Source organism: Eucalyptus grandis, chromosome 7, assembly GCF_016545825.1.
Source record: "Eucalyptus grandis isolate ANBG69807.140 chromosome 7, ASM1654582v1, whole genome shotgun sequence".
Classification (NCBI taxonomy): Eukaryota; Viridiplantae; Streptophyta; class Magnoliopsida; order Myrtales; family Myrtaceae; genus Eucalyptus; species Eucalyptus grandis.
In genome coordinates this window covers 8,045,711-8,058,949 of record NC_052618.1, presented here as the reverse complement: position 1 = coordinate 8,058,949, position 13,239 = coordinate 8,045,711, and positions in this window count along the sequence as shown.

Below are 13,239 nucleotides of genomic sequence, written 5' to 3'. Positions count from 1 at the left end.
AGAAAAATCAAAAAATAATTTATTTTCCAAAAATATTAAAAAAAATTTAAAAAATATTTTATTTTCCGAAAAATAGAAAAATAAAAAATATTTCATATTTTCCAAAAATGTCAAAAACTCAAAAAAAGCCAAAAATTCATGAAAAAGCCAAAAAAATTCAGATAAAGCCAAAAAGACTTGTATTTTTCCAAAAAATACCAAAAAAATCCAAAAAAATCCCTTTTATGTCCAAAAATGAGAAAAAGACTCAAAAAATGCTTTTCCTCCCAAAATGCATGGAAAATCCCCGAACATCCAAAAAGCCTTAGGGTTTAAACAAGATTAGGTATCGAAACGGCATTAGTGATTAACTAGTGTAATCAAGTCCCCGATCCTAATTTCTCACCAGTTGCACGGGAGTGAGTATTTCTCCCAATGCCGTTTGGGTTTCTAATCAACCCACCCCAAATCGATTAGTGGCAACTCCATTTTAAAAATTGATTTACAGGTTAAAAAACTCAGACTATTAAAGTCGTGAATTGGTCGACTTGGGAGAGTCCGGGCATAACTAAATTTTAGCCGAGCCATTAGCCTCCTTAGGCGCTCGTACCCGATTGCGGGCGCAAAAAAAAAAGAGAGGTCGCGACATCAAACACTGGCTGTTAAATCATGTCTCAAGTTTGTGTCACGCACGACACCCATATCTATTGGAAGATTTCGATTTGTTCAAAATCTGATATTGTCTTTTACGAATAATAATCTTGGATTATAGTGGATTATATATAAATCCAAGGTTCAGCACAAGACATTCGTTGGTTTCTTCTTTTATCCAAGTTTTGAGTATTTGACCAAGAAGGGGACGTCTCTTCCCTTGTTCAATGTAAAAGTCGCACAAGAAAGACAAAAAGAAAAAGGCATCTCTTGTTTAAGGCGCACAGTGGACTCTAAGAAGGATTAACAACGAGCCGAACAGACGACGCTTTCTTAGACACACGAAAGAGTTTGTTCTTCGGCCACGCGCAGGAGAAAGACACGGAAATTAATTTGTAGTGGGTTTTCACTTCAATTGAGTTATTTATTTATAAACATTATATGTTTGGACTTATCTAAGTATGTGTAATACTTGGGCTTGTGAGTAATTATAATTCTGACTCTCAAATTATTAGTGGATTATTTAATACCGCTCTCCACATGAAGTAGATACTAACACTCGAACCACATCATGTAAGTCTACGGTGTCCTTTATTGTTACTAGTGTATTTCTCTAATAATGCCGCATTGACTTAATTACAAGCCGCTAGCAATTTCGGCGGTAATTTTACAACACTAGTAATAAAGAAATGCATTTTAAAAGAAAATTTTTATCAACTAAGACCCCATTTTCATTAAAAAATGAAAAATTTGGAAAATATATTTCTAAAAAAGATTGCTTTTATCACTTGAAATAATAAGTCAATAAAAAAATCATTATTGACAACAATTTATATTTAAACATTTTTGTGGACAACGGAAAAAAAAAATTGTTTATGTTTTTAAACAATATAAGCAATTATTTTTAGAAAAATCTTTTTCAAATTATTTATTTTCACAAAACAAACTGAATATAAGTATATCCAATACTTTTGGGCGTGAAATAGTATGGGTAAGTTATTTAGATTCATGTGACCTAAGCAATTCCACGTTCAATTGATGTAGCCTCATTTTTTTTATTGCTTTGCAGTGATATAAAATTGAATTTAAAAAAAAACCGACTTTATTTGGAAGTGTAAATGTACTTCTTAATTATTCATCCTTCATATAATTTACGTCTATTTTAAAATTATGAAAACTTATGACTTTATTTATGTAATAATATCTAGTGCATGGCAAATGGGTTCTCGTTTAAAAATTTGTTATCTATAGCCCATTTTTTAATAGAAAATTACCCAAAAAATCCTAAACCTATTGCAATTTTTCTAAATTAGTCTTAAACCTTTTTTTTTACCATTAAGTCATTAACATTTTGTAATTGTACCAATTTAGTCTATTCAGCTAATTTTGGTCGGGTGGCGCTAACGTGAATGCCAACCAATCGATCGACGTTGAGTAACAATTTATTAATAATTTTTTTCAAAATTTTAAATTATTTTTATTCATTTCTTTTATTTTTATTTTATTTTTCCTTTTCTTCCTACTTTTCTTCTTCTCTCCCCTCACATTGGCATGAGGCTCGCTTAGTGGGCAAGGGCTGAGAAGCCCTTGCCGGCAACCAACAACCCTCGCTTGGCCTTGCCGGATCGGGCGAAGTTTGCATTGCTTACGGCCCCCAAGCCTTGCCCAAATGCAGGTGAGGGCTGTCGGTCATCTATGAGGGCTTCGCGGCCCTCAACTAGTGGGCAACGAGTCTCGTCGAGCCATTATGGGGGAAGAGAAGAGGAAAAGTAGGAAAAAAAGGAAAAAAAGAAATAAAAAAAACTTGAAAAAAAGTAATAATAAAAATATATATAAATTGTCACATCAACGTCGGTCACATCCACATCGTCTTGGCGAGCCAAAATTAGCCTAATAGACTAAATTGACATAATTGCAAAAGATTTAGGATTGAATAAGTAAAAAAAAAAAATGGTTTAAGACTAATTTGGAAAAATTGCAATAGGTTTCTGATTTTTTTTATGATAATTTTCCCTTTTTTTAAAGAAGGGGAAAGACTCACTGTCTTCCTCCTATGAAGCACCAAACCGGGAATCTTTGATAGAGGCAATCTTCGGCTATACCTACACCGGCCCTTGTTTGTTTTTCATTGCGCTTTACTCGCGATTTTTTTTTTTTTTTTTTTTGGGTCCTTTTAAGTACACTTTTTTAATGTACATCAAAGAAGGAAAAAGGAAAATAAAAAATGAATCAGCAAAGATAGCACACTCCCACTAAACCAGCTTGCAAAAGTAGGCAGGGACCCGTCCAAGGAACTTCCCAAACAAGGCGATCTCTCGGTGCATGTTCTAGCTTTAGCCAAAGAATCCTCACAAAAATTGCTTTCGCGAAAAGCATGCTGACAAATGATGAACCAACTTTGGAAAGGACGCAGCATCTGATTGAGAATCGGCCAGAATCCTATTTTCTTGCACCTTTCGAGATGATCTTTTGGGACGCATTACACAAACTGATCGGTCCGTAGTAATTGAACTATAGGAATAAGAACCGCGTGCATCTATGCCAAATCTGATGGAATTTGTCTTGTTTGAAAAGCCACACGTTCCATGTTGATCATGTCATCTCCAACCTCATCCCCATATGTCAGAAAAAAACTTCGTTTGGGAGGGGTGGAAGACGCTGACACTGGCACACGCATGCACCTTAGGGGTGCCAATCCTCCTTCCTGTGGTATTTCTCGGCCGATCGTGATGGATTGTCGATGCTCTGATCTCCAAGGCCTCAGACTAGATGACGGAGTTACCATCTTAGAAATTAAAACTACTGCAGGAGCACGGTATCGGTTCAACGATGCTAGCGTAGGACACAGTTGCAGGTTGACGGACGTCACATCAGCATGCCGAGGACGATTCAGAAACCGAAGCAAGGTGGCGGTCAGACAGAAGGAAATTTGTGACAGATCAAGCACGTCGACTTCGAAAAAAAAAAAGCATGTCAACTGATCTTCCTTTCATAAGGGCTTTTTCTGAATTCTCAATTCACATTCTTCTTTCTTTTCCTGCATCTTACACGTACATGTTAGTCTCGGTTTGAACGATGGAAGTATTGCACGGTTTGATCGAGTGTTCCCCAAGACAACTTCAAGGCTGACAGAACATGATTTAGTTCCTTTCTGGATCCTCTATCGTCTACTCATCGCATAAGTATCGTGATTGGATTCTACTCTCGAATTTGTAAAAGTCGACTACTATCAAATTGACGTTTGTTTATGATTTTCGAACATTGGTAATTGGACCACAAAAAGTTTACTTGCTGGGAAGGAATTTTCCGGGTTAAAAGTATGAGTAGACGAATTCTACTTTTATGAAAATGAACAGTATGGGATTAGTAAAGGGATGACGTGACTTAACCAACGAGTTTTTTTTTCATATTCATTCTTTTATGTTTTCATTTTTGGTGGAGAGTTGGCGGGTAAATTTTCATTTTTTTTTCATCTTTTGTTTTCTTTTTGGTGTTAATAGTTAATAGATGATATTGAAGAAAAGTTTTGTATGTAAAAGAATAAAATCTTGCTATTGCGTTGTTTTTGTCAATTTCAAAACTAAAATAAAAGTTTGATTCTGCATTCAACCATTCAACAAAAATTCTTCAAAGGTATAATATCTATGAATGTTGTTGCACCTAAGCTACAAACAAAAGCGACGATTTGTTTTCTTAAATAAACTCAAAAATGATTATCATTTGATTCTCTCAATAATTGATATAATTCAGCTACATATGAAAACTATATTTGTAATGATCCAATTACAAATCGATATACATTGCGTCATTCAAGGATATCTCACATGAAAAATTGAGTTTGCATGCACAATAGAAAAGAAACCAACTTTTTGACAATAATATTATAAGGGCGCGTTTGGTAACGATTCTGTTCTCGGGAATATCAGAAATTATTCTTTTTTATTCTGTTCTCGGAAACAATTTCTAAGTATTTTAAGCTGTTTGATAATTGTCCAATTTTTTTTTATTTTGGAATATAATTGCATTTGGTATTGTGCTCATTAATTCCGTTTCAAATCAATTTCTTTTAATTTTTAAATTATTTTTTTCCTTTTTTTCCTTTTTCTCATATACTTCTTCTTCTTATTATGGCCGGTGACCTCATCGGAGCGTCGTCGACACTGCCTCACCGGTGGTCAGGCCAACCTCGCCGGGGCTGGGCGAGGCCTGCCTGGCCACCAGCGAGGCTGGGCGAGCCTCATCGGGGCTAGGCGAGGCCCGCCTGGCCACCGGTAAGGCTGGGCTGATGGCTAGGTGGGCCTCACCGAACCTTGCCCTTGGCCTGCTTGAGCCTCCGGTGAGCTCGCCGGATTGGTTGCCGACGATCGGTGGCGGATGGCGGCGGCGGGATGGCGGTCGATGAAGAAGAAAAAAAGAGAAAAGAAGAAGAAGAAGAAAAGGGAAGAAAAGAATTGGTTTTGATTCTTAGATTTTTCCCATAACAAGAATCAACTTTTATTTTATTCTTGATTCTATTACAAATCTACTTAGGAAACAAAAAAATATAAATTTGTTTCCAGGAGCAAAAATTTTACCAAACGCTATTAGTTCCCAAACTACTCCCGGGAACAAAAAAATCAGAATCAGTCACCATTGTAATGGTTACCAAACAGGAATCAATCTAATTAACAAGAATGTAGTATACTTTATTTTCAAAATTAAAAAGCAATGCCCTTATTGACTCCTATAATCAATGGAATTTCTACTACAAGATTAATATGTAGAATTTTTTGACATTTTTAATCTTCTCTAATGAGATTTTTAGGAATGTATAGCTTTTGATAGTCTGACTCATATATATTTGTGATACTCTATTGGTTTTTAAATACCGATTCCAAAGCCCTAGTTAAAAAAAAACTAATGTATCTTAAAGGTACGTTCATTTTGGTGAAAATGAGTGATTTGAAAAACATTTTTCAAATATATGATTACCTATATCGTTTAGAAAAATTAATCAATGGAAAATATTTTCATCATCGATAACAATTTATGCCTAACTATATTCATGTGCGATACCAAAAAAAAAAAAAAATTCTTCCATTCATTTATCTTTATAAAAGATATAAACGATCATTTTTCACAAATATTTTATAAATCACTCATTTTTCACAAAACGAACACACCTTAATAGTAAAGATCAATCAAGTACGTCTAATTCTTTCCAATGTAAAATGATGAAATTAAGTTAGATTTATTTCTGCGACATTACCAATTCCATTTGTAATTGCTTTAGCCCTCTTTTTTGATTGCTTTAGAGTGATGTATAATTGAGTAAAAAAACTAATATTGACTTTAATAGGAAGTGTCAATCTCTCGCGCTCAGTTCAACGCGGTTTACCAGCACCTTTCAGATTATCTATTGGCACACATTACAGGAACTAATCGTCCTTGTATCCTATAGATTTCTTTAGGAATAAGAACCGAATATGTCTGTGCCTAATCTGAAGTAATTTGTCCAATTTGAAGATAACCACAAATGCCACGTAGATTATATAAAAAGCAAACTGCCAAGGATTGACGAGGATTGTCATAATGCTTGAGAGTTGTGCGACATGAGAATTAATTAAAAAAACTTGACCATTACCGAAGAAACAGGAATTTAAAAATGCCAAAAAAGTCTTAGTCAGAGAATAAGTCTATTGCTTTATGAATTAATAGAAAATGACCATTGATCATAAAAAAGAAAAAGAAAAAGAAAAGACAGCTATAGAAGGAAAACGTTCTAAAATGACCAAACATAGTCTGCATCAGAGAATGGATCTATTGCTTTATGAAGAGAGATGACTGCATGATAGTCTCTAATCTACTGTCAGAATAATAATCTATTATGGACCATAAAAAATTCAATAACAAATAATTATAAATTATTGTGGGGCCCACTACTTTAAGAATTTGTGACTCATAAGATACTGTTATTCTCACATAGTCTAAATACTGTCATGCCAGTAAAGCATGTTTATAAATTAATAAAGAAGATCACATTGGTCACAACATAAGTAAAATGATTAAACAAATGATCACTGCAGGAGAAAAATATTTTGAAATGACGAAATGAATCTGTTTCGGAGAATAGATCTACTGCCTTATGAATTAAAGGCAAAATAACCCTTGGTCATCATAGAAGAATAATAACTGAAAAATTGACCGCTATGAAAGAAAAAAGTTATGTAATGATGGAAAGAGTCTGCGTTAAATGAATAGATTTATTGCTTTATGAATTAATGAAAACAAATGACCATTGGTCATCAAAACAGGAAAATAGTCAAATAAATGATCACTATCGAAGAAAAATGTTTAAAATGACGGAATGAAGTCTATGTCGAAGAATGGATCTATTACTCTATTAATTAATGACGAAACAACCATTGGATATCAAAAAAGGAAATAAATATAAAAATGACAACTGTTGAAGAAACACGTCTTAAACTGACTGAAAGAAGTGTGGGAAAAATGATCAAATAATCATAAACCTATTACACTTGTGTAAATTCAATTCTAAACATTTCAATCATGACAATAAAATCATAAATATTTTCACATTTTGTCAATTAAGTTCACCTGGTCAATTTTAGCTGAAAATCGTTAACGTGGACGTGTGCCACGTAGGATGGCCGTTGTTGACATGGACAAGATTATAATTTTTTTTTTTGAATTCTTTTTCTCAAAAAATTGTTATTTTTTCTTTTCAATGAGGGTCGTGAACCACAAGCGAAGGCTAATGACCATCACTGCCCCTGGGCGAGGGTCGTGAAGCCCTCACTGGTCGCAAGTGAGGGTTGCAAAGAGGGCCACAAAGTCCTCACCTAGATAGCAACCAAGCGAGGGCCACGACCCTCGCTCACAATGGACAAGGGCTTTGCGGCCCTTTCCAGGTCTTGGCGAGGGCTGTGACCTTTTTTAAAAGTTATAAAAAAAAATTATCCGCGTCAATGTAGATCATTCTACATATGACAATCGGAATCCAAGTCAACAATTTTCTACTAATATTGGCTAGATAGACTTAATTGGCAAAATTCGAAAATGTTTAGAATTTAATTTAATAGATGTAATAGGTTTAATATTTTTTAGTAATTTTACCAAGAAGTGTCTCAAAAAAATGGATTTATTGCTTTGTAAATTAATAAAAAAAATTATCATTGGTCATTAAGAGAAGGAAATTAATTATACAAATGACCACTACCGAAAAAAATAAATCTGAAATGACCAAATGAAGTCTGCGTCAGAAAATGGGTTCATTGCTTTACGTATCAATGAAAATAATGACCATTGGTCATCATAAAAGAAAACTAATTAAAAAATGATCACTACCAAAGAAAAACGTTATAAAATGACTGAAAGAGGAGAATAGATCTATTGATTTATATGGATTAATGACAAAATGATCATGGATCATCAAACAAACAATAATTTAAAAAATGACCATTGTCAAAGAAAAACATTTTGCTTTGATTGAACGAAGTCTATGTTGAAGAAAGGATCTACTGTTTATAAACTAATAGGTTATTATAAAGAAAATTAATTAAAAATGATCACTACTGAAGGGAAACGTTATAAAATGACTGAAAAGAGTGTGCATTAGAGAATGGATCTATTGCTTTAGGAATTAATAAAAAAAAAATGACCATTAGACATCATAAAAGAAAAATAATTAAATAAATGACCACTACCGAAGGAAAAAAGTTACAAAAAGACCGAAAGAAATCCATGTCGGAGAATAGATCTGTTGCCTTATGAATTAATAACAAAATGACCATTGGTCATCAAAAAGAAAAATAATTAAAAAATTATCACTAATTGCCACCGGAGCAACGCATTATAAAATGACCAAAACAACTGTCAGAAAATCAATATAATGCTTTATGAAGTATAAGAAAAAAAACAACTGGTCATCAAAAAAGACAAATAGTTAAAGAAAATGACCACTACCAAAGAAATTTTTTACAATGACGGAACGAAATCTATGTTGGAGAATGAATCTATTACTTTATGAATTAATTGGTCATTAGGAAAAAAAAAAAAGAGAGTAAGAAATTAATACTACCGAAGAATTACGTTTTATAATGACTGAAAGAAGTGTGCGTGATGAATATATTGCTTTATGAATTAATAAGAAAAATGACCATTGGTCATCATAAAAGAAAAATAATTAAAAATGACCACTACCAAAAAGAAAAACATTATAAAATGACCGAATGAAGTGTCAAAGAAAGAATCTATTGCTTTATGATGCATAAGAAAACAATCATTGATCATCAAAAAGACAAATAATTAAAGAAGATTACCACTACCAAAGAAAGATTCTTTACAATGACCGAATGAAATCAATGTTGGAGAATGGATCTATTGCTTTATGAATTAATTGATCATCAGAAAAAATAATTAAAAAATGACCACTACCGAAGAAAAACATAATAAAATGACCAAAAAAAGTCAGTCAAAGAATGAATCTATTGCTTTATGAATTAATTTATAAAAAAAAAAAAGAACATTAGTCATCATAAAAGAAAAATAATTAAAAAATGACCACTTTTGAAGAAAAACATTTTACAATGATCGAAAGAAGGGTCGGTGAATGAATCTATTGCTTCATGATGTAGAAGAAAACAACAATTGGTCATAAAAAAGACAAATAATTAAAGTAAATGAGCACTACCGAAGAAAAACATTTTACAATGACCAAATGGAGTCTATGTTGGAGAATGGATCGATAGCTTTATGAATTAATTGGTCATCAGAAAGAAAAATAATTAAAAAATTACCACAACCAAAGAAAAATATTATAAAGCAGTCAAAAGAAGTGTGCGTCAAAGAATGGATCTATTGCTTAATGAATTAATGACAAAACGATCATTGGTCATCAAAAAAAGCAAAAAGAAAAAGAAAATGATCACTAATCACTACAAACGAAAACATTTTAAAATGATCGAAAGAAGTGTTAGAGAATGAATCTAGTGCTTTATGATGGATAAGAGAACAACAATTGGTCATAAAAAAGGAAAATGAACACTACCAAAGAAAAACATTTTACAATGACCGAACGGAGTCTACGTTGGAGAATGGAACGATAGCTTTATGAATTAATTGGTCATCAGAAAGAAAAATAATTAAAAAATGACCACGACCGAAGAAAAAGTAATAAAGTGATAGAAAGAAGTGTAACGTCAAAAAATGGATCTATTGCTTTATGAATTAATGACAAAATGATCATTGGTCATCAAAACAAGCAAAAAAAAAAAAAATGATCACTAATCACTCAAACGAAAACATTTTAAAATCATCGAAAGAAGTGTTAGAGAATGAATCTAGTGCTTTATGATGGATAAGAGAACAACAGTTGGTCATCAAAAAAGACAAATAATTAAAGAAAATGAGCACTACTGTAAAAACATTTCACAATGACCAAACAGAGTCTATGTTGGAGAATGGAACGATCGCTTTATGAATTAATTGGTCATCATAAAGAAAAATAATTAAAAATTGACCACAATCGAATAAAAAGTAATAAAGTGACCGAAAGAAGTGTAACGCCAAAGAATGGATCTATTGCTTTATGAATTAATGACAAAACGATTATTGGTCATCAAAAAAAGCAAAAAAAAAAAAAAAAATGATCACTAATCACTACGAGCGAAAACATTTTAAAATGATCAAAAGAAGTGTTAGAGAATGAACCTAGTGCTTTATGATGGATAAGAGAACAACAATTGGTCATTAAAAAAGACAAATAATTAAATAAAATGAGCACTACCGAAGAAAAACATTTTACAATGACCGTACGGAGTCTATGTTGGAGAATGGAATGATAGCTTTATGAATTAATTGGTCATCAGAAAGAAAAATAATTAAAAAATGACCATAACTGAAGAAAAAGTAATAAAGTGACCGAAAGAAGTGTAACGTCAAAGAATGGATCTATTGCTAAATGAATTAATGACAAAATGACCATTGGCCATCAAAAAAGAAGAATAATAAAAAAAAAATGACCACTATCAAAGAAGAATATATTAAAATAATCGAAAGAAATGTCAGAGAACGAATCCATTGCTTTATGATGAATAAGAAAACAACAATTGGTTATCAGAAAAGACAAATAATAATAATAATAATAATAATAATAATAATAATAATAATAATAATAATAAAAGATGACCACCGAAGAAAAACATTTCACAATAACCGAACGAAGTCAATACCATTACCGAAGAAAAACGTGATAAAATGACCGAAAGAAGTGTGCTACTTTTTGCACTTTCTTCGTTTGGTCTGTTTTTAAAAGCCATTATTTTGCAACATTATCTTAGGCGAGGCAACTTTGCAAGATTACCCCTAGTACTTGGACGAAACAAGCCGAGAACATGTTGGTTTAGTGGTATCTACCCAGTCCAAGTCCTCTAGGAGGTTTTGCATCATGTTACGTGAGCTGGGCTGGGCTGGGCTGGGATTCATCTCATCGGGCGAATCAAAGGAATAGTTTAAGCCAGAAACGTTAAAACTCATTTCAATGTTTTAGCTAAATTAAGTAAAGCTCTTCTGTTTTATTTAATGAATCGTGCTTAAAAGACAATTTGATGTTCGAATATTTTAGTGAATCAAATTTTTGAAAAAACACGTGTTGCACAGAAATGATAATCTTTATCCCGAGTCCATTGTGCGACTCTTCCTTATTTTACTAGAAGATTAAGAAAATTAATTTTTTTGTCCTATTATAAATCTCCTCTCTCTCTCTCTCTCTCTCTCTCTCTCTCTCTCTCTCTCTCTCTCTCTCTCACTTTTACTCTTCCTTTTTGCATAGCGTGAAAGTCAAACTTACATCCAAAACTAAACATCATCACCTTACCCCATTTCCTTACCACTTTAAACTGAACTTACCACCCCGCCCAATTCCCTTATCCCTGGGCCATGTACGCTGTGGTGCAAAAGTTAGCTAATTAGCATAAATCTGCCAATGAATACATACAGCTAATTTTGTCTATCAAATGCTTCCTATATATAATAGTATGTCCTCCTATTGTTTTTCGACGGGAAAAGTGTTAAAAAAGTCATAAACATTTTGTCTTTGTGCCGATTTAGTCCTAAACCTTTTTTTGGTGCCGATTTAGTCTTAAACTTTTGTAAGACTTTGTGCCAATTCAATCCTTTCCGCCAATTTTGGCTAGATTTTGCTATTTGGACCTGACCGAGCTGACGTGGCTTTGATCGGTGTTGACATGGACACATTTTAATAATATTTTAATATTTTAATTTTTTTTCGTTTTCTTTTTTCTTTTTCTGTTTTTCTCTCCTCTTCTTCCTCCAGCCGATCGCCGGACCTCGCCGACCGGCCAGAGGCGACTGCTGGCCGGCCACCTTGCGGGTGAGGGTCGAGCCTTACGCTGGCGGCGGGCTCGCCCTCGCCGGATCCGGCAAGCCTCGCTGAGCGGCGGGCGGGACGGCGGACGACGTCGGGGAAGAACAATGACAACTTGTGTCCGGCTCCGAGCGTAAGAACGGCGGCAGATCGCATCGGGGGCAGCGCGGCGAGCTCGGACGATAGGGCTCACGGTTGGTCGACGAGGAGGCAACAGGTGAGGCTGCGACAGCAACAGGAGGCGTCGGGCGGCGGAGGCCTCATGCGGTTGGGGTCTCCCTCTCTCTTCGGATTTGCCCTCCCCCAGGGCTTTTTTTCTCTCTCACGGTTCGGATCTTGCTCTCGGGTCTCCAACCTCGCCGGTCGGCAAGACTCGACCCTCTCCGAGATCGACGAGGGTCAAGCCTCACCCATGGCCGGCGAGGCTAGACCTTGCCGGATCCGGCGGGGCGAGCCTCGCCCATGGCCGGCGAGGCTCAAGGCTCGACCTCTCGCCTCGCGCTCTTGCCTCGCTGCCCAGTGTGAGGCTCGACCCTCGCCCGTGAGGTGGCTGGTGAGGGCGGCCTCGCCCTTGTTGGCTGTTGCCTCTGGCCGGTTGCCGAGGTCTGGCAACCGGCTGGTGGAGGAAGAAGAGGAGAAGAAAAAAAGAAAAAAATTCAAAAAAATTATTAAAATTTGTCAACGTCGGTAGCCGTCGTGCCACGTCGGTCAGTCGACGTCCGGTCAAGCAAAATCCGGCCAAAAATGGCCGAAAGGACTGAATTGGCACAATATAAAAGGTTTAGGACTAAATTGGCACCAAAAAAAAGTTTAGGACTAAATCGGTACAAAGACAAAAGGTTTAGGACTTTTTTGGCACTTTTCTCGTTTTTCGACTAACAATTCTTGGAAGAGTATCATAACCTTGAACTTTCATTTGATTCAGAACCTAGAGGGCAGTATCCAGTTTCATAGCTTTAGAACCGGTTTTAAAATTATCTCAAGAGTGGAGCAAATACCCCTTCTTTTCTGAAATGATAGCACCATTAATCCCTATACTCGGTAGAAATTCATTTGATTCAGAACAATCCCTTGGACTGTCTACAAAAACGAATTTTACTGACGGACATAATCTCAGTTTAGCCATTAGCTGGATTTCATAATTAGGGACCTATGCACTATTTATTGAAGTCTGAAAAATTCCGAGGATAATGTTGCCGAGTTGTTTTGACACATATGAATAC